Genomic DNA, 21,339 nt, shown 5'->3' with positions numbered 1-21,339 from the left:
AATGTTCTTTTTCTCCTTCCTATTTTCATTTGTAAGGTTTTTCTGATATTCTTCGGGCATAAGCTGCCCAGACAGACCCAATCATTTAAATTTCACTGGGTGTCATCATTATATTGAAAAATTATTTGTCAAGCTACTGCAAGAATTCTACATCATATTTTCAGTCTGGATCAGATCACATAAGATCTGTGTTTTAAGCTAAAATTTAATGGGCTGCTAAAATAAACTGCTTTCTACTATAATTTTAATGCAATAAAGAAACAGGGTTTACTTGAACATACAGGTCTTCACCTTCACATATATCAGTCTGCTTTTCCTCTGTCTTGGATGCATTGGGTCATTCAGTATTGATGCAATCCATATAAATAGGGAGATGAGAAAAGAAGAAGATATACAAAAGGAATGTACTGAAAGGTATAAAAGTGTTAAGACAGTGATTGATGTACAATTCTGTAAATTCAATTCCAAATTAAACTGTTCTTTTGATAGCATTTTAACACATTTGCTGTCATTTTTTTATCCATAAGGATAGGTCCAGAAAGGTCTGCTGTTTGTTTCATCTGAGTCATTTCATATACGTGTATTAGTTGGATTAAATTTGACCAACAGAGTTGATTTGACTCTACTACTAGAATAGTTTGATTTTTTAGAAGCTACTTAGGGTCAGCTCCTCTATAAACAAGCATTTATTTCAAAGTATGTGGCAATAGTAGGCATTAGCTGTTCAGCATAATTTATAATATACTAAGACTTTGAAAATTGATGTCTTTTTTTTTTTTTTTTTTAATAGCAAGTCTTGAAATGAAGCATTTCCTTGCCAAGAAAAGCAGCCTTTATAAGCATTCTGAAATGCCATCTTCAAACAAAGGATTTATAAGCCAATTGAAGGAACAAGCATACTGTAAAATTAATGAGATGGCCTTTTTAAAATAGAAGAGCGTAACATGCCTTTTCATTCAGTAAACACAAAAAAAAAAAATCATTTGGAACACACAAGAAAAACAGCAAAACACCAACCTGTGAAATCTACCTGCTGAGTGACTGGAAAATAAGAATAAATAGTATTTTCATCTACCCAAGTAGTATAGAAAAGATAAATTTATTAAAGGTCTTATATGACCAAAGTGTGTCTTACTGAGTTTAAGCACTAAAATGTTCCATGGCAAGTGTTCATTGAAAACTTCTGCCCAACTGAAGTCCGAGTCTTGGGCTGTCAGTGTTCCGAAACCTTTCAAGTTCTCCAAGCACTCTAAGTTGTGTCTCTGCTCATCCATTGTAGCGTCCTAGGTTACTACCGTGTTCATCTTAAGGAAAACCTGGGTATTTCTTTATTTCAGTTCAGAATATGTCCTGCAACAACCACTTCGGAGACAGGCTGCCAGGGTTCATTTGTTGTCAGTATTTTTGTGCCATCAAAATTGTGGTTATGATTTGATTTACTTTTTGCTTGAAAGACTGGTGATGTGTACAAAGTCTTCATTTCAGTTGCAAAGAAACTTACTAAACAGTAGAAAAGTCAGAGTCTCTTTTTATCTTCCATTTTTCTAAAATTCCTTTTGTTCTGAATGTTGCACAGACTCTTCAAGGAAGGGAGACAAGTTGCACACTCAGTATAGAATATATTCCAGAAGTTAGAGAAATATATGGTTAGTAAAAATGGATTTGAAGTACCTTCACATTAATAAAGCAGTTATAACCAGGTCTATTAATTCCTTAGTAAGTGTTTTATGTGTTATATTACTACATGAAAGGAGAAAATGGGTTCATGGGTTTCAAGAGAAATGTTAGAGCTCTGCTTACTTCTCTGAAGGAAGGTACGCATCTGTGATGCTGGAGGGTGTATCACAAGTGTAGGATTTTAGACTTGTGCTAGTACTTTTTGTTTCTTTACTGGTAACTCCTGCATGAGCTGCTCAGCACAGAAGCTCTTCTGGATCCCATGCAGAGAAATTTACTCCACTGTAGGAACTGTAGTGCATGTGCTGTGCAGAGAGGCTTGGCACCAGGTATAGTCCACCCTGGGGCTAGTGTGCAGAGGTTAGAAATTACAGTGTCCAACTCTAAGCAAAGATAGAATAATTTCATTGTATTTGGACCTACTTCCATCTTCAGGACAGTGTTCCTCTAGGTCCCCAGTGGGATTTTTTTTCTTTCTTTCTTTTTTTTTTTTTTTTTGGCAACTCCTAGCTGTTGGATAAGTACACTAAAGAAAACCTTGCCACAGTGATTCATGCAAAACATTCACTGTATGTATTCCTATTTTTTGTTTTCTTTTTCAAAATATTTCCTGCAATGGCCCTATGTTACAATAGCCCTACTTTCAGCTGTCTTCAGTCCAGTCTGTTGTTTGCTATAAAAACCTGACTTTCTATCCCACACTTCCATTGTGCATATTTTAGAGTGAAGATATGTCTTGTGTTTTTGTAAAACACTAACACGATAAGATGGAGGCTTCTAGGTATTCTTGTAAAACAGGTAAAAATGTTAATAATTAACATACTATAACCAGTTTTATACTTAAGATGTTAATTACTGAGGTATCAACTTGAGATCAGAAACATCTCTAGTATGTTATGATATAGTAAGAGGAAGCATTAAAATGACATGTTAGTGGCTCAGAGTGCATGGCACCTATGTAGAATCAATCACTGAGGGACTTACATGGTTTCAATAACATATTGAAGATTCCTTTCCCTGAAGGAAGCCTGTTGTTAGAGGAGAGGCAAGGAGTTGATAATGAATTCCCCAAGTACCCTGGCAAAGAGAGATTTCACATCTTTGAAAGAATCCTATTGGTACTGTTTCACTTGTGCTTGTCAAGAAAAAGTTATTAACATCTCAAAGTAAGAAAGTTTGGGAGCTGACTTAAAGAGGGTGGTGATGTGTTTGCAACTTAAAAGATGGGGCAGAGATAAATTTATGTTTTTCCCCTAACACTGAGTTTTTGCTTCTTATTTCTGTTCTGCTGTAATCCTTTAGCTTCACCTGATGTACCAAATATTTTGGTTACCATACTCGAATTTGGTTAAATATTTCACTTCTATATAGTTGGAATAGCTATTCCAGAAAGCAAAAATAAGTGTTCAGGAAATTGAGTTCACATAAACCAGACTATCAAAACCATGCCACTAGTTTGGTAATGAAGTTAACAATTCACTAAAAGAGATCTCTGTTTGTGCCAGGCAAATGCTCTGGCTAGATGTCCCTGATGTCTATAAACTGATCTGTTCTGCACCAACCATGCCATTTCCTCTGGGTGAGATTTGCAAGATGTGCATCAGATCTGTTGTGAGCACTTGGGCCTTGAAAGGAACATGCTGTGGATTTGCTTGAGGCAGCATTCGCCTCAATTTTCATTTTCTGTGTTCTCCATTCTTCCTCAGTGCAGTTTCTTGTCCTACAATGTTCTTTGTATTATCTATGATGTTCTGGAATCTTTATTCTACTTATTATGTTAAATAATTGAGACTTTTCTTTTACATAAGAAAAAAAACACCTTCCCTAACATGTTTAAGTTACAATCCATACTTTTATTTACTCCTCACCATCTCTTAATGAAATTTTGCTGTAATTTCCAAAATTACTGCATCACAACTTCATAAAGGTCTGTTTTTTTTGTTTGTTTGTTTGTTTGTTTTTGTTTTTGTTTTTGTTTTTTTGTTTTCTCTCTCATATTTGATACAATCTTTGATAAGATGTTTAACTCTGCCTTGTTTTTTTTCTGTCTTGGTTTTGGATGGACATCCAAACTACTTTATTTTTATTTTTTTTACACGTTTTGATGTGAAATCTTTAGATTTTGAATTTGACTTTCAGGGCTGCTAATAAGATCTGAAAGCAGCCACTTGATTGCAAGGCTGCTGTTGTTAATTTGCAAGAAGAAATAAAATTGAGCCACATTTTATAGTGCATGCATGAGGGAGATGGAACATCCTTTTTCCCATGTGAAATCCTGGTACTACCATCTTCTGCAAAAAAAAGGCAAGGCAGCCTTTTTTTCCTTTGCATAAAAGAGTCAATGCTGTATAGTTCCTAAGGCTGAGAATCAAAAGACCTGTCTTGTATTTCTAGCTCTGTTGCTGACCTGCTGTGTGAATTTGTGATATTTTCTGTAAAGGGCAGCATAGTATGTTTGGAGTTTGACTACCTTTGTGTATTTGTCAGCAGTCTCTGCTTCTGCCCTGTGACAGGTTGCTATACAGAACAATGACATCTTTCTCCTAGGCTTAGGCAGAGCTTTTCCTCTCTGCTTTTTGATTACAGGCCTTTTATGGTTCTTGAGCCTCCTCTGGGACAGAACTCCCAATACATAGCTGTGCTTTAAAGGGCATAACATAATTCTTGGTTTTAAAATGAATGTGATTTCCTTCTAGCCAAACTTCTCAATATCCTGGCAGAGCCCAAGAATGTCAAAATGAAACCTAACAGAAACAGAGCAATCTGCTTTATTCAGACAAGCGAGCTCCAATGTAAAGCTAAAACCAATGTACTACATGTATTAGGTTCTCCTAATGAAAATAAGACTTGTATCAGAGAATATAGTACAATACATTAGAGGTATCAATAGCAAAATTTTGAATGTTGAATAGCAAAGTTTTGAATGCCTATTTCACAGAGTTCCTTTGGTGTGAAGAAAAACAATGCTCACATTTTTTTTAAGAGCAGCTGTAGCACATTTTCTAGTTAGCTTGTAGAAAAATAGAATTATGTGATTAAATTTGTTTATGGTTTTGGTTATGTTTGTCTGTATTACTTACATTATACACAGCCTCTTTTTGTTTGGAAAAAACAGATATGGTCATTTTTCCATTTATGTGCCCTTACTATCATAAGTACTGCTAATCATCAGATAATACAGAAATTAATAGGTAGCACAGGTTTAAAAGAGAATATACCATGAACTTTTGTCATTTTTTTATGAACTTTGCTTAAAGTATTTCTCATTTAATGGGTGTAAGTGAATTTCATTTTAAAGTACACTTTTGTTGTTGACACTGCTTATTATAGCAGCTGGTTCTTTGTCAAACTGGATGATATTCAAAACAGGATTTTGTTGTTCTTTTTCTTCTTGCCATCTGTTGCTGCTATAGACATTTATTTCAAGAAATAGCTTCTAAACAAATTAGGTCATATTGTAAATGTGTTCTTCTTATGAATTGTTTAAAATTAAAAGCATAAGGAAAATTATAGTGTAACTTAATTCTATAGTACAACTTAATTCATATACAAATTTTTATTTTTTCATTAAAAAAAAAGCAGCAACAAACATTTCTTTTCAGATGTGTACTGATACAGCTTATAACTTAATCTTCTAATAAGAAATCTGATCCCTTACAAACCTGTAATTCAGTATGTGATTTCAACATTATATAGAAGATATAATTAGGTGTTGAAATATAATAAAATTAAAAAGAAAGAAAAAATATGATCCTGAAATCTTGCATTGTTATACAACCCAAATATTATTTAATATACTCTTCTGTGAGACTCTTCAGCCTCACAGAACACAGTAGAAAAATCACTTTAGATCCTGATGTCAGCAAGCGTTACCAGTATATGTGTCTCTAAGCATTCAAATATCTTTTTTTTTTTTTTTTTTTTTTTTTTTTTTTTATTACCTTCCTGTACATAAGACTTGATTTCTTGCATCATTTAATTATTTTAAGGATCAACCATTAAAATATACTGGAGAGGAGAATTACACAAACAAAATAAAGGTTTTCATGTCTGTTTCTATCACAGCTAAGCACTTTTTCAAATGGAGAAATACGATGAGTCTGGATATTTGGGGTCTGAGCAAGTATCTTGATTTTATCTTCAGAGCATAGTGTACTCTGTGCCCTGAATGAAATAAAAAAAAAATCAGATATATGTGAACTTATTTTTAAGTATAGTGTTATACCACACAAATAAAGAGCTCAAATAACATTTATCATTTCTAGTCTTTGAACTCTTGACATTGCAACATTAAACATGCTTTTACAACAGCATTAGATATACAACATATACCTAAGAATATAAGATGTATAGGAACAAGCTTCTTGGAACAATGTTCACACTGAATGCAAATTCTGGGCCAGTACCCAAGGCTGCATTTGTAATGTTTTCTCCACAGAAATAAATAAAAGGCATGTGGCAAAAAACAACAATTGCTAAGCATTTGCTATATCTGTCCTTTACAAAATTAATGTGTTTTCCAGATGTTGATCACTGGCTGTCAACTAATTGCCGTATTAGCAAACAGCTGACTGAAGGCAGTAATACAGACACACCTGTGTAGAAGATGCATTGTGTTGCAAGGGCTATCCAGGTTGAAAGCTCCTTTAGCCAGTGTTTTCAGCAATAATCCATTCAGCACATTTTATTTATTTATTTATTTTTTTTTTTAGCTAACATTTCTTATCAATCACTACATGTTAATTGCATGTTCAGACATCATTATCATTTTGCTAACAACTATTAGATACTGGGTGATACTTAATTTGAATATAAGGGTTGTTTTCCTCCTGCTTAAATAGTTATTTGACAACTGGTGAAGTGTCAGACTAGTAAAGGATGGTAGTGAGTTTGATGATGTCTAAAAGTTAATGAGCGTGAGAGGGACTCTGTTGACTCTCAGCAACATTAACTCAGAGCAACACCAGAACAAGAATACCTCAGATAAATTCATTTGCAGAGTCTATCTTCATTGACTGCAGCCTGAATCCAAAAGACACATCAAGACAGTCTTGTGATCCTGAGCTGCATGTTTGGAAAGGTAGAGTCAGGAGGCCAGGATCCCAAAATTCAGACTTCAGATTAAAGAAAAGTAAGTACTTGAGCCTTGAGATCTGAGTTCCAAACAACCTGAAATGGAGCGTATCTTGGGTCAGGTTCAGTTGTTTGTTTCCTTACATAATTTCCCCCATACATTTGTGAATACACAACTTTAAACTACTCTGTTTTTGCTTTGTTGCTTTTTTTTTTTTTTTTTTTTTTTTTTTTTTTTGGTGGGGGGGGAAGGAAATTCCTATAATAATGCTATTATAGGAATTTAGGAATTTATTACTCTTGTGGCTTGAAATCATGGTCCAATTATCAGCCTAAATTATTGATTCCCATTTGTTCTGTACCAATGTTGTTCTTCTGTTTAAATAGTTCTCTCTTCCTGAAGTTTTATTGCCTCTGTCTATTTATAAAAATACTCTTTTTAGTCTTTGTGTTTCTTATGGATTTTCATTATGTAGCTTCCTTATTCGCTGATAATCTCAGTAGCATTTGTCTGTACCCATTGAACAGACCACTGTCTTACTTTGAACAGTATCACAAGAACTCAGCAGTATATATGGCTATACATAAAACATTTTAAGGGTTAGTGATAGTCCATGAGTTCAAAATAATTTGCAAACTACTTATATGTACTTGTTTATATTAATTCTCACCAGTATCTTGTTCAATGGCATCATTTCCTGTTACACATGAAACATACCACCCGATTCAATCCTGTATCGGGGTTGTATGTATATACATGTATGTATATATATATATATATATATACATGCATACACAAGTATATATAGATACACACCTATACATTATATATATATATATATATATTTAAAATGCATACATATACATCTTTGTACAATTACAATTGCATTTTATTGCATGACTGTAATTATCCTATTGCCAAGGATTGTTCATGGGTTTTATTCATCCTCTGCCACTTGTAATTGATGAGCTCCGAGTTTGCTCTTAATCCACGTGTACACACACATAATCTTCCACATTACACTGTTGATTTTCATCCTATTTAAATTACTTCAGTCTTCAAGGTCATCTATGTGGTTTTCTCATCTTCTTTCTTGCTGGAGGGGTATTGGAGCATACTGGTAGCATATTCATTAGTCTGTCTCTTTCTCTGTGCCATAGCCTTTAATGAAAATACTAAAAATGATAAATTTCAATGCCAAAACTTTAATAAATTATCCTGACCTCCCCCAGCCGGCCAGACAGTTATCCTTTAGCCATAATCTGACTCCTCTTAGTTAGGTGCTTATTTTAGAATTCTTTTGTTAACTCCCATTTGCTCTAATTTAATGCTTTCCCATGAGTTACCGTATCAAATATTTTTCTGAAGTCCAGATAAAATATATTTATGACATTTCCCTTATTGCTGTATCCTCTGTTTATTTTTATGTATTTATTTATTTATTTTAATTTTTGCTCTCTCCCTCTCTCTCGCTTTTCTGAAGTGTAAATCTTGCTTATTGAATTATTTCATTACAAAGTTTTGTTTACCCAACAGGGCTTTTCACTTTGTGAAAGCAAAATTATAGCTGTAAACTCTTACTGATGGCATAAAGAGACATAAATTGCCTTCTATCAAAGTCTTTATTATGGGGGATAATTAATTAATTTTAAGAGCAAATAAAATCTATCAAGTTTTTGTTCCAAGACAGAAAGTGCACTAATAGACATTGTAAACTTTCAGGGCTGATGACTTACTAAAGCCTGGAAAATCCAGCCCCACAGACTTCAAAGTGTGGAGAACAAAGAAGTATTTTAGTGCAGGATGGAGGGAAAGCTAACTTATTTTCTGCAGAAAAATGAAAAAACAAACAAACAAACAAAAAAATTTAGAGGTTCCACATTTTTTGTTTTTCATAGTCTACTATACTGATTTTCAACCTGATCTCAACCATAAACCCATATTAAAACCAAATTTTGAAAAATCTGTGTGCTACCATAATTATTGTTATGGGAGTTTGAAACCTGCTGTAATTTAATTGACAATGAATGTTCCAAAATATTAGCCAAGAGTAGAGCTCTTCCTAATAAAATCCTTTTTTTATTACACTTGTGTGCTGCAAAGTTCAGCTATTCTTTAATTCCTCTATGATGACAATGACAACTTCTCTGGTTGGTTGTTAGATTCAAAAGGATAGTATTTTCAGACACTAGAGCCTACTGTAGTATGTTTGATTTTCTTGTCAGAAGGCTTAGTCATTAAATAATTGGCTAAACTTGTAATTAAAGAAGTAAAGTATGTTTCTGACAGGTTTATTTTCTTAGTAAAAGAATCGTTTCCTTCCAGTGTATTTAAACCTTAGGATAGTGACTAGATAAATCAAAATAATAAATAATAAGATGATCAAAGCAAACAAAATAACAGAAATGTAGAAGAAAACCAAAAAAGAACATTTGTGCATATATTACATAATTTTCTTTGCTATCAAAATCAAACATTTTGTTTTGTTTTGTTTTGTTTTGGATTTCTCATTCATGAAAGTACTTTTTTTCTAAACTGTAAATACAAATAAATGTCTGATTTACTTTTATGGCCATGTGCAGACTCATGTATTGGTCTCTCTAGAGGGCCTTCTTCCACAACTAACTGATCTTTCACAGAGCAGATATGTTTGTTGAAAATATGCCCGGTCTTCCAGATAACAGCAGGTTAAGCAGCTCTGGAGGATATTGGATAGCTATGAAGGCTGTCCATCCCAGTCCTGGATTTTCTATTTGGATTTTTTGTCTGAAAAAACATGGATTAAAAGGATGATATTTAAGTTGCTGTGTCAGGAAACTGTGACAAGGTTTGTGTCCAAGCATAGGCTTGTTGTTGAACTTTGTAAAACAGGATCCTGCGGAGGAAACTTTCATGACCCAGTGGAGTGACAGCAATTTATTTTAGCAGGGCACATGATCACAATGGATATCTTTACCTGGGCTCCTTCTAGTCTTCCATCTATATGCAGACTTAATCTTCAGCACATTTAATTATCCATCCATGATAAAGAGCCAGTGTCTTGTAATACTCTAGGGGCACAAAGGAAGCATATGATTGAGGCAGTGTGTGATGGAGGAGGAAGAGTGAAAGCCTGTTAACATGTTCAGTAGAACTCCTCTGTTGCCACAGGAAAGTGTACAGCTTGCTGCATCTGTTCCCTTTCTTGGTTTGACTGCACTTCCTTGTTTTGGAGTCGGCATGGATAATATTAATTTCTGAGGGGTATGGTGGGGCATCTTCATACGGCAATATGCTCAAACAAAATCCATTGCTTTACCAAACTCAATCCTATTGTGAGTTTTCTTAAGCAGACATCATCTGCTTGATGATAATTGCATCTTAATGCAATTATATGTGTTCCTTACACTGAAATTATTTATGGTGTATGTTAACAGTATATATAGTGATATATAAATATTTGAAGCACTTTCACTGCTGGCTTCCTATTGTACTTATTCAAAACAAACAAACAAAACCAAACAGCAAAATTTGTGTATGTGTGTTTATCTCATATTGTTTTTTTCCCCCAGTCTTCTATAAACAGCCTATGACACATATGGAAACATCTGGATCTATTTAATTGAGGTTGCTGTGAATAATTTTAAGTTATACTTTCTTGTTCATAGTTCATCATAATCACCATTTGTTTTGATGTGAAGGAATGATGGTGACTAAGCTAGATCACAGGCCATTTCTGGTAGTAGCTTTCATTGCTTGTGGATCACCACGTATAAAAATATTTAAAAGGTCTATCTGCTCTTAGCCAGACTGGTTAGTTGACAAATATATGTATAAGCTTTTGATATGGCATGCTAGTTTTCTGAACTGTCACTTCATATTTATGATACACAGCAGTATGCTTAATCATTTCATGAGGAGTCTTGTCATGGTAAATCACCTTAATATAAAATGAAATGCAACATAGAATGTCTAGACACACAAACACAAACTACGGAAAAAAAAAATATATATATATATAATATGCCAAGACTTTGACATGATTAAGTACAGCACCGACAACTAGCAGAGCATGTGCAATAAAATTAAAGATATTATTTTTGAAAAACAGAAGGGACATTTGGGGGTTTTGACAGTTTGTCAGCATCTCAGATGCTGACCAAGTCCATGGATGCCCCTGGACTTTGAATTATTTCAGAACCAAACTGCAAGGTTTCCAGGTTTTCTTCTAGTGAGTAATACCTCAATGGGGATCAGTAGGACAGTGGAGAGATCAGAGGTTGTCCAACGCATATTTAAGAGCTGCATTTTTTTTTCTCTGACTTTTCAAGCAGTTTCATGCATTTGGTATGTTAGGGTATGAATTCTTTTTTACAAAGAATTTTAGAACACACGGCACTGTAGTGCACCTGGTTTCCTTCCATGTCTTCCACAACACTGTTGGATAATCATTGGATAATAATAGTAATAAAATTAAATAGTAATAAGAGTAATATGAGTAATATCTAGGGAGTATGTTCACTCTGTTGGCTCTTATATTTGAACTGTAACTCTCGAAGAATGTCCTCCAGAAGCTCCTCTTTGGCATTTGCTTAAAAAGTTTACCAAGCATATGATTTGGGGTTTGTTATACTCCTGACTCCCGGAGATCTGTGCTATACCTTGAAAGGAATTCAAATTTTTTTCCAACTGTCTTGGGCTCCTTATTTTCCAAAGAGCACAACTTGTTTGGCATTCTTTAATTCTACAATATATTCCATGTTTCCGTTTCACTGGAATCATAACTAATGTTTCCTCATATTACTCGTTCATCTATTTCCTAGCCCTGTTCCACAGGAATAAGATCACACTGGTAAGCCCATAACATCATGCATTTACTTTATATTGTCTTCTGCTTTTCCTTCAATGTAAGCATTGCTGCTTCACCTTATCAATTTATGTTCAATATTTAACTAATATTCCATTTTATTTTGGTAAATTGTTCATTCATTTCTACTGCAGTTTTGTCCACTTCTCCCTCTTGAAAAACAGGGACAGCTTTCATTCTTTTTGTATGCTCTGCATGTCTGCAAACACTTGCAACTTTTGCAAGTGATGTAATCCATGTGTTCTTAGTCTACATCTCAGTCAGATTCCTCTTCTGAGATTTTTATTTTTCCCCTGTCTTCCCCAGGGTACTCTCCATATAGCAAACCTGAAGAAAAAAAAAAAAATTAAAAAAAAAAAAAAAAAAAGAAAAGACTTGTATGAGTAAGAAACATCTATATTTTTTCATTTTCTGTTTTGGTTGAAACACCTCTTCTCTCTTTCTTTCTCTCTCTCTCTCCTCTGCCTTTGCTCCCCCCTTCCATGAGAAATGCAGTGCCACACATTTTATTTTATTTTTCTTGCAGTATCATAATTAGTGTCCTCTGTTTACCTAAACTGAAACCTGTGGGAAGCATCAAGTACCTCAGCACTAACAATAAGGACTTCCTACCTGTCTGTGTTTGCTAGCAGTCATTAAGTGCAGATACATGTTTTTTATGCATTTCTGGGGAACTTTAACCTTAATAAAGCTCCCCACTACCTGAGGTATTGTCTTGGTTTTACTGCTCATGCTATGTATTACTTAATAGACATGCAGAGCAATGAAGACAAAGAAAAATCAACTTCATTCAGTGTCTGAGTTTAAGTGATGCATGATGGGTAACTACTTTATAAAACATTATTGCCATAATTTTATTAGCATACAGAAAAGGTTATTCCCAGCAACAGTGACTCTTTCCAATCATGAATACATTCAACTCAACTTAAAAAGAAAATCTTCACATGGAAGCAAATATATCTTTTATAGAACTGGGGAGTCTTCATAATTTTCTATATGAAACAGTAGCAGACATCCACCCTGCATGATATTAACTGCAGTCAGAAACTCAGCACAGAGTCTGTTGATCATAATAGGAATATAGGAGGCTGAAACTCCAACAGCACAAGATTAATGTCTTAACAACATGTAACAGACCTTGTTTTAAGATGAAAGTGAAGCAAAGAAACATCAGTTGGAAGAAACAAAGAACAGAGACAAGTTTGGGAACAGCTGATAAGCTTCAGTCCCAGTGTTGCCTGAAAAAGGTTGTCTTCCAGTTACTGCAGAGTTGCCTTACCCTTACAATGAGCTGGGAGAGAGGTCACCCCACTGCTGCTGCTCCTGGGGCACATTGCCAGGCTGGATGACCTGCCACAGCAAGGTGTCTTGAGACAAATGAGAAAAGTAAAGATAATATCAGTTCATCCTGCATGTCTGTCTGCTATGAGACAGAAACCTAAGCCATGTATAGTCTTTTCTGAATCCTCCAGGCAAGGGATATCATGTTGCCATACTGCATGGAAAACAACAGAAGGGAAAAACAATGATTCCCTCCCTCATGATTGTTTCTCTGGTTCAAATCCTTCAGTTAAGATTTAAAGTAAAATTATAAGCAAACAAAAAAGCAACACATTCCCCAGGGGTAGGAGGGCAGAAGGTTTGTCACCTTCTGCCAGATGACAACTGGCATTACCACTTTCTCATTAGACCTCTCAGATTGGTGTGTTTCCCTTAGACCCTGCCTCTCTGGTTCCCTGCTCAGCTCCTAAACAGATGGAAATAATAGAAGATGACTATTTCTCTTTGTCCCAAATGAGACAAAAGATAAGAGCACAGAAATGGGAGAGCTTATTCTGAAGAAAGTGAAGGAGCTTATAATTCATAGCTATATCAGGTTCAGGTACAGACTGGCCCTAAATTACTCAATTGATTCAAGTAAAAGTAAGTGATATTACCATAAGTAAATGTTCCAAAAATATCTTTTCAGCAATAGGCAGACAGTGAGCTGAATTTGCATTTAAAGTGGAAATTACTTCCACGCTAAGGACAGTGAGAACTTCTGAACACATTGTACTGCTCTCAACATATTTGAAAACTACTTCTCAATGGTCACAAGGAGGGGGTGACTTATGATTATCAAAGCTAAAACAGGAATTGATCCTCGACTTCTGTGAGAAAGTATAATTCCATTCTTGATAAAAATACATTCTTATTTTTCAGAATGTTGGCTACTAATCATTACAATGTTTTGTGCCATTACTGCACGGTATGAAGTTACTTGTGAATCTGAATCTGGAATAGCAAACCATATGTTATTACTTATCAGCATAACTTATAGCCCTAATTACCTTTTATCTACAAGAAGAAACAAGGTGATTGGTGTTTTGCCCATCTTTTGTATCATTCATGGCTCATCCCCTGCACGTATAAATCCCTGCTTTAATGCCAATCACAAAAACAATCTTTACATGACCAACTGTGTTTTTCTGAACAAAATTTAATGTTTTTCCCCTATATAAATTCTATGAAATAATTGAGGACCTTTTACAAAAGATAAAAAAAAAATTACAAAATAAAAGCTTTTTAAAAACATTTTCATAGTTTATGTGTGCAGTTATATAAAGACATAATTCAGGAATGGACATAGAGTATGTAACAAGTGATCCCTCTTTCATGTGGCTTAATTTGATTAACTGCAGCTTTTTTGACTGTTTGGAAATTTAGATCTTCTTTCCCACTTTGCTAGAAAGCTAACAGGCTTCCTTCTTCAAGTAGTTGCGATGAAGCTTGAAATATCTCTGTAGAATATACAGAATTTCTGTGTGTTATTTAAATTTTATCACTTATAGACAAACTAAACAACTCTTAGGAAAGCTATTTTGTAAATCTGCTTTTAAATACTGTCTTTGAAACTGTGTTATTCATTATGTGATGGATGGACCACTCGGTAGGTAAGGAATTGTCTGGATGGTCACACTGCCTTCCTGGCTGCTCTTGGCTTGGACTGGTGCACGCTTCGTTGGGTTAGAAACTGGCTGGATAGCCGGGCCCAAAGAGTCGTGGTGAATGGAGCCAAGTCCAGTTGGAGGCCAGTCACTAGTGGCATTCCCCAGGGCTCGGTGCTGGGGCCAGTCCTCTTTAATATCTTCATCGATGATCTGGACGAGGGCATTGAGTGCACCCTCAGTAAGTTTGCAGATGACACCAAGCTATGCGCATGTGTCGATCTGCTTGAGGGTAGGAAAGCTCTGCAGGAGGATCTGGATAGGCTGCACCGATGGGCTGAGGTCAACTGCATGAAGTTTAACAAGGCCAAGTGCCGGGTCCTGCACCTGGGGCGCAATAACCCCAAGCAGAGGTACAGGCTGGGAGAGGAATGGTTGGAAAGCTGCCAGGCAGAGAAGGACCTGGGAGTGATGGTGGATAGTCGGCTGAATATGAGCCAGCAGTGTGCTCAGGTGGCCAAGAAGGCCAACGGCATCCTGGCTTGTATCAGGAACAGCGTGACCAGCAGGGCTAGGGAGGTGATCGTCCCCCTGTACTCAGCTCTGGTGAGGCCGCACCTCGAGTACTGTGTTCAGTTTTGGGCCCCTCGCTACAAGAAGGACATCGAGGTGCTTGAGCGGGTGCAGAGAAGGGCGACGAAGCTGGTGAGGGGCCTGGAGAACAAGTCCTACGAGGAGCGGCTGAGGGAGCTGGGCTTGTTCAGCCTGGAGAAGAGGAGGCTCAGGGGTGACCTTATCGCTCTTTTTAGGTACCTCAAGGGAGGCTGTAGTGAGGTGGGGGTTGGCCTGTTCTCCCACGTGCCTGGTGACAGGACGAGGGGGAATGGGCTTAAGTTGAGCCAGGGGAGTTTTAGGTTAGATGTTAGGAAGAACTTCTTCACTGAAAGGGTTGTGAGGCACTGGAACAGGCTGCCCAGGGAAGTGGTGGAGTCACCATCCCTGGAAGTCTTCAAAAGACGTTTAGATGTAGAGCTTAGGGATATGGTTTAGTGGAGGGCTGTTAGCGTTAGGTTGGAGGTTGGACTCGATGACCTTGAGGTCTCTTCCAACCTAGAAAATTCTGTGATTCTGTGACTTAAAGACTTGAAGTCAACAGTTCAATGTCCATGTGGAGGTCAGTAACAAGCGGTGTTCCTCAGGGGTCAGTATTGGGAATGTCACTGTTTAACATCTTTGTTGGTGACATTGACAGTGAGATTGCGCGCACCCTCAGCAGGTTTGTTGAAGACACCAGGCTGTGTGGTGCAGTTAACATGCTAGAGGGAAAGGGATGCCATCCAGAGGGACTGGGACAAGCTTGAGAGGTAGGCCTGTGTGAACTTCATGAGGTTCAACAAGGCCAAGTGCAAGGTCCTGCATCTGGGCTGGGGCAATATCAAACACAAATGCAGGCCATGTGGAGAATGGATTCAAAGCTGCCCTGAGGAGAAGGACCTGAGGGTGTTGGTTGATAAGATGTTCAACAGGAGTTGGAAGTGTGTGCTTGCAGCCCAGAAAGCCAGCTGTATCCTGGGCTGCATCAAAAGACATGTGGCCAGCGGGACAAGGGAGGTGATCCTCACCTACCGTGTTCTCATGTGATCCCACCAGGAGCATTTCATTCAGCTCTGGGGCTCCCAGCACAAGAAGGTCAGGTAAGTATTAGAATGAGTCCAGAGGAGGGCCACAAAGACAATCAAGGGTCTGGAGCACCTCTCCTGTGAAGACAGGCTGCGGGAGTTGGGGTTGTTCAGAAGAGAAAGCTCCGGGGAGACCTTGTAGTGGCCTTTCAGTACCTAAAGGGGGACAAAGAGTAGATTTAGAGTAGATATTTAGAAGAAATTCTTCACTCAGAGGGTGGTGAGGCACTGGAACAGGTTGCCCAGAGAAGCTATGGATCCCTGGAGGTTTTCAAGGCCAGGTTGGATGGGGGTTTGAGCAACTTAGTCTGGTGAATGGTATCCCTGTCCACGGCAAGGATGTTGGAACTAGATGATCTTTAAAGTGCCTTCCAACCTAAACCATTCTATGATTCTGTGATTCTATTCAGAAGACGAGTTAAAATCATGAAGACATAGGTTAATAAAATCGACCAAGGATTATTTCTTTCAGAGTACCTGGTGTCTTATATTAAGTATAATGCAATGTTTCTGAGACACAAATATATACCATTTGGAAAACCACGGTCTAAAGATAAAGATTAAAAACTGAATTAGAGAGGAAGGTTTATGCTATTCTTCTTTTCCTTATGAACCTATCTGATATGTAAGACATTAGAACAGGAAAAAAAGTGAAAATGTTCTTAAAATGACTGTAAACTACAGTCACTTAGAGTAAATGACACCCCATCTCAGGAAGAAAAACTTTGTAAACTTATGATAGTGATTATAAAGAATATGCAATCATCAAGATAAATAAAAAGAAGGATATCTAGTTTGGAAATGAAATTACCTAACAGTTAATTTATTGAAGAAACACTCTTGAGTTCCTAAGTTCAAGTAGAACTTCTCAATCTAGGATATTTTTTTAAGGTTAGAGAAGAGGACATATAATTATGATAACTATTTTTATGGCAAGACTGTTGCCTTTGAAGTACTTAACCTCATATGTCAGGGAAATGTGACAGAAATTGAGACGGTTTTGTATGAACAAAGTAGCTAAAAAGCTGGTTTTTTGTTTTGTTTTGTTTTGTTTTTAGTGATACAAATAGCAATAATTAATTTCATTAGTATTCAAAAACTACCCTCAGAATCATTACACTATAGTCTTGAGTTTAACTATAAAAATGTACATAATTTGAAGCAAATTCCTGTTGTATCCTATATGGGCATGACATTTTAACATGCTGTCTTATGTGTATATACCCAAGAAAGCATTAAAAGATGAATATACCAGAAATTCTGAACTACCAAGTAAAACAAGTAAATTTGTACCCTTCTGTGTGTGCATCTTTACTTAATAAACTACAACTTATGATGAAAAGAGGAAATAAGACTGAAGTTAAATATTTCAAAATAAGAAAATAGTAAAGTTATTGTGGTCTAGTCAGCTTTGAACTTCTAGTTCTGACCACATGGAGGTATCTGATGTATCTTTTACATTCAGTGGACTCAGTCAAAATAAGTTTAAAATAAGACTGTCTATTTTATGCTATGTATAAACATTAATTATATCAGCCCTCATCCAGAAGGCAGAGGAAAACATTCTGGGATATAAAGCCTTTTTGCTCCAGTGGATTTCCAGTAACTAGTGGTGTACGCCAGCGGTCAGTACTGGGTCCAATCCTGTTCAACATCTTCTGTAATGATCAGAATGATAGGGCAGACTGTACCCTCAGCAAGTTTGCAGATAACATGAAAATGAGAGGAGTGACCAGTACACCAGAGGGTCATGCTGTCATCCAGAGGGACCTTGGCAAGCTGTAGAAATGGTCTGACAGAAACCTCATGAAATTCAAGAGGAGGAAGTGCAGTCCTGTACCTGGGAAGTACAGTCCTGTACCCTTGCAAAAATATATTCTGGGAGACAACCACTTGGAAAGTAGATTTGCAGAAAAGGACCTGTGCTGAACAACAAGGACACATCTTAATGGACACCAATCTGAACATGAGCCAGCCATGTGCTCTCATGGCCAAGAAAACTAACAGTATCCCAGACTGCATTAGGATGAGTGCTGCCAGCAGGTCAAGGGAGGTATACCTTTCCCTTTATTCAACACTAGTAAAGCCATGCCTGCAGTCCCATGTCCATTTCTGGGCTCCTTTGTACAAGAGAGAGCTACTGGAAAGAATCCAACAAAAAAACACAAGGTGATGAAGGGACTATTCTAAGCCTCTATTCTATGAGGAAAGGCTGGGATTAGAGAAGAAAAGGATCGGGGGGGGGGGGGGGGAGAGGCAGATGAAGAAAAGCCCTATAAACCTAAAAAAAGCATGTATTAGAAATTTCCCTTAGCTTTTTGAGGTTTTCTGAGATTTCATTTAAAATGGGGAAGAAAAGCAACACTTAGAGCACATGCATTTTTAATAGATCTGGATACAAACTACTACGAATGAGAACTAGATTTCTGATACCCAGGTAAGTCTGTAAGCGGTAAATTGTTACCATTGACAAAAATTGTGTCAAGGTGACACCAGAGATTAATTCTAGTGTGCTATTCTTTCACAGAATCCTAGAATGTCCTGTGCTGGAAGAGACCCACAAGGATCATTGAGTCCAACTCCTGTCTCTACACAGGACAACCCAAAAAGGAAACTATGTCTGAGACCACTGTCCAAACGCTTCTTGAAATCCAGCAGGCTCGGTGCCGTGACCACTGCCCTGGGGAGTCTGTTCCAGTGCCTGACCACCCTCTTGGTGAAGAACCTTTTCCTAACACCTGCCCTGAACTTCCCCTGTCCCAGCTCCATGCCATTTCCTTGGGTCCTGTCGCTGTCCCCAGAGAGCAGAGCTCAGCGTCTACCCCTCTGCCCTCTCATGAAGAAGCTGCATGCTGCCATGAGGCCTCCCCTCAGCCTGCTCTGCTCTGGGCTGAATAAACCAAGGGACCACAGCTGCTCCTCATATGTCTTGCCTTCTAGACCCTCCTCCATCTTTGTTGCCCTTCATTAAACCAAAACTCTTAAACTGATACCTGAATCTCATGACATTCAACAAAGGGGAGTTCTACATCCTGGGGAGGAATAACCCCACATGCCAGTATATTCTGGCAGCCAATCAGCTGGAAAGCAGTTTGTCAGAGGAGGACCTGCTGGTCTATGCAGACACTGAGTTCACCATTAGTTAGCAATATGCCCTTGCAGTGAAGAAGGCCCATAGCATCATGGGCTGCATTAGCCAGAACATTCACAGCAGGTCAAGGAAGGTGTTTCCTTCTATTTGCTTAACCCATGCGAGATGCATCTGGACTATGGCATCCAGGACTGAGCTCCCCAGTACAAGAGAGAAGTTGGTCTGGGCTACAATGATGGCTGAGGGCTGGGGCACAGCATGTGAAGAGAGGCTGAAAGGAGGTTAAAGATAGATCCCACTGCTACAAAAACAAGAACAAGAACAAGAACAAGAACAAGAACAAGAACAAGAACAAGAACAAGAACAAGAACAAGAACAAAGACAACTAATGGAAGAGTATGGAGAAGATGGAGCCAGACTCTTCTAGAAGGTGAAGGAGGAAAAGAAATAGTGGACACAAGTTATAACATGAAAAATTCTGATTAGACATGGAAAAAACTTCCAGCAACAGATGGGTTAAATACTGAAACAGGTTGCCCATAGAGGCTGTGGAGTCTGCATTCACAGTAATACTCAAAACCCAGCTGAATACAGTGCTGCCCTAACTGTACAACCTTTAATCAGGGTTAGACTAGATGGCCTTTCCAGCCCAAATTCTATTCTATTCTATTCTATTCTATTCTATTCTATTCTATTCTATTCTATTCTATTCTATTCTATTCTGTTCTGTTCTGTTCTGTTCTGTTCTGTTCTGTTCTGTTCTGTTCTAGGAAAGTGTAGCAGTGTCTGAAATGCACGGCTGAACCATACAGCAACAACTTTCTATTAAAGCCTTTCTGCCTCCTATGACACTCTCATCCAGTCCTAAATTACTGCTATTTGGAGCATGAACATAAAGGAATTATGCAGTTAAAAGCCATACTACCACACAGGAATGATTACTGTTCTGTGATTTTTACATGTTTTTTTTTTTTTTTTTTTTTTTTTTTTTTAAATATATATATATATTAATCCAAATACATTTTCTGAACAAAACTCCACCATCTTATAATTTTCATCTTCATTAAAATATAAATATGATTAGCTTATTCCTCTTAATATGCCTGGAAGGAAAATACTCATTTGGTTTGTCCAGATGGGTTAGGAACAATTTTACCACACCCAGTTAAGCTTTCTGTCAGCTTCAGTCATGGTGCATAGGGGATGGTTTATGATTTCACGTTCACAAAAAAGTTTACATTTAAATTCTCCCTAAACAGATCAAAATAACAAAAAATAGCAGCTGCTCTAATCTTGAACATATACAAAAAGCATTCAATCATATTATATACATTTTCTGTTTTCCATTTTCCATTCAGATCTTTTAATCTTCAGTCCAAATGGTTTTAAGTAAAGGATGTGCAGTATAACAATTGTTTATGCCTTTTACCTGGTAGGCACATTCTGTAACTCAACATTTCTACACTGTTGTAGGGTGTTTCGTTACAGTGTGTTTACTAACCCTTTATACCAAATTTTATTTAGAGCAGCTCAGCTCTTGGTAGTTTTTGTGCTGCAGTAGGAAGGTTTCCAGGGACATAGAATAAAAGCCTGCCATAACTAATAATTACTATCACAAAGATACTGAGGAATGAGCATTTGTGTAAATAAATTAATTAATTAATTAAAAAAAAAAAAAAAAAAAAGGGTAGACTACAGCCAAATGGAAAACTGAAGCATTACTCTACACAGAAAGTAAATGCAGAAAAAGGTTCATTTGCTCCCTTTCCATTTGCACAATGGTAATAAAAATGTCAAACAGATTGATTTGCAGTAAAGTCAAGATTACAAGAAGAGAAGTATTAATACAGCTTATTTTTTCTTGCAATATGCCGTTTTTCCTCTTATTCAAGGATAGTCTTTTGTGTATTTTCTGTTTAGATTTAACTGGGTACTACCATTTTGTTTTTAATATTTGCAGAAAGACATGCCTTCCTCTGAGATAGCTGCATAAATTTGAAAGTTGCAATTCTATGTAATACGTATTCTTCCTGGAGTAGTTAGAA

This window comes from Netta rufina, assembly GCF_964035555.1.
Source record: "Netta rufina genome assembly, chromosome: 2".
In the NCBI taxonomy this organism is placed as follows: Eukaryota; Metazoa; Chordata; class Aves; order Anseriformes; family Anatidae; genus Netta; species Netta rufina.
The sequence above is the reverse complement of the archived record's forward strand: the minus strand, read 5'-3'. Positions refer to the sequence as shown.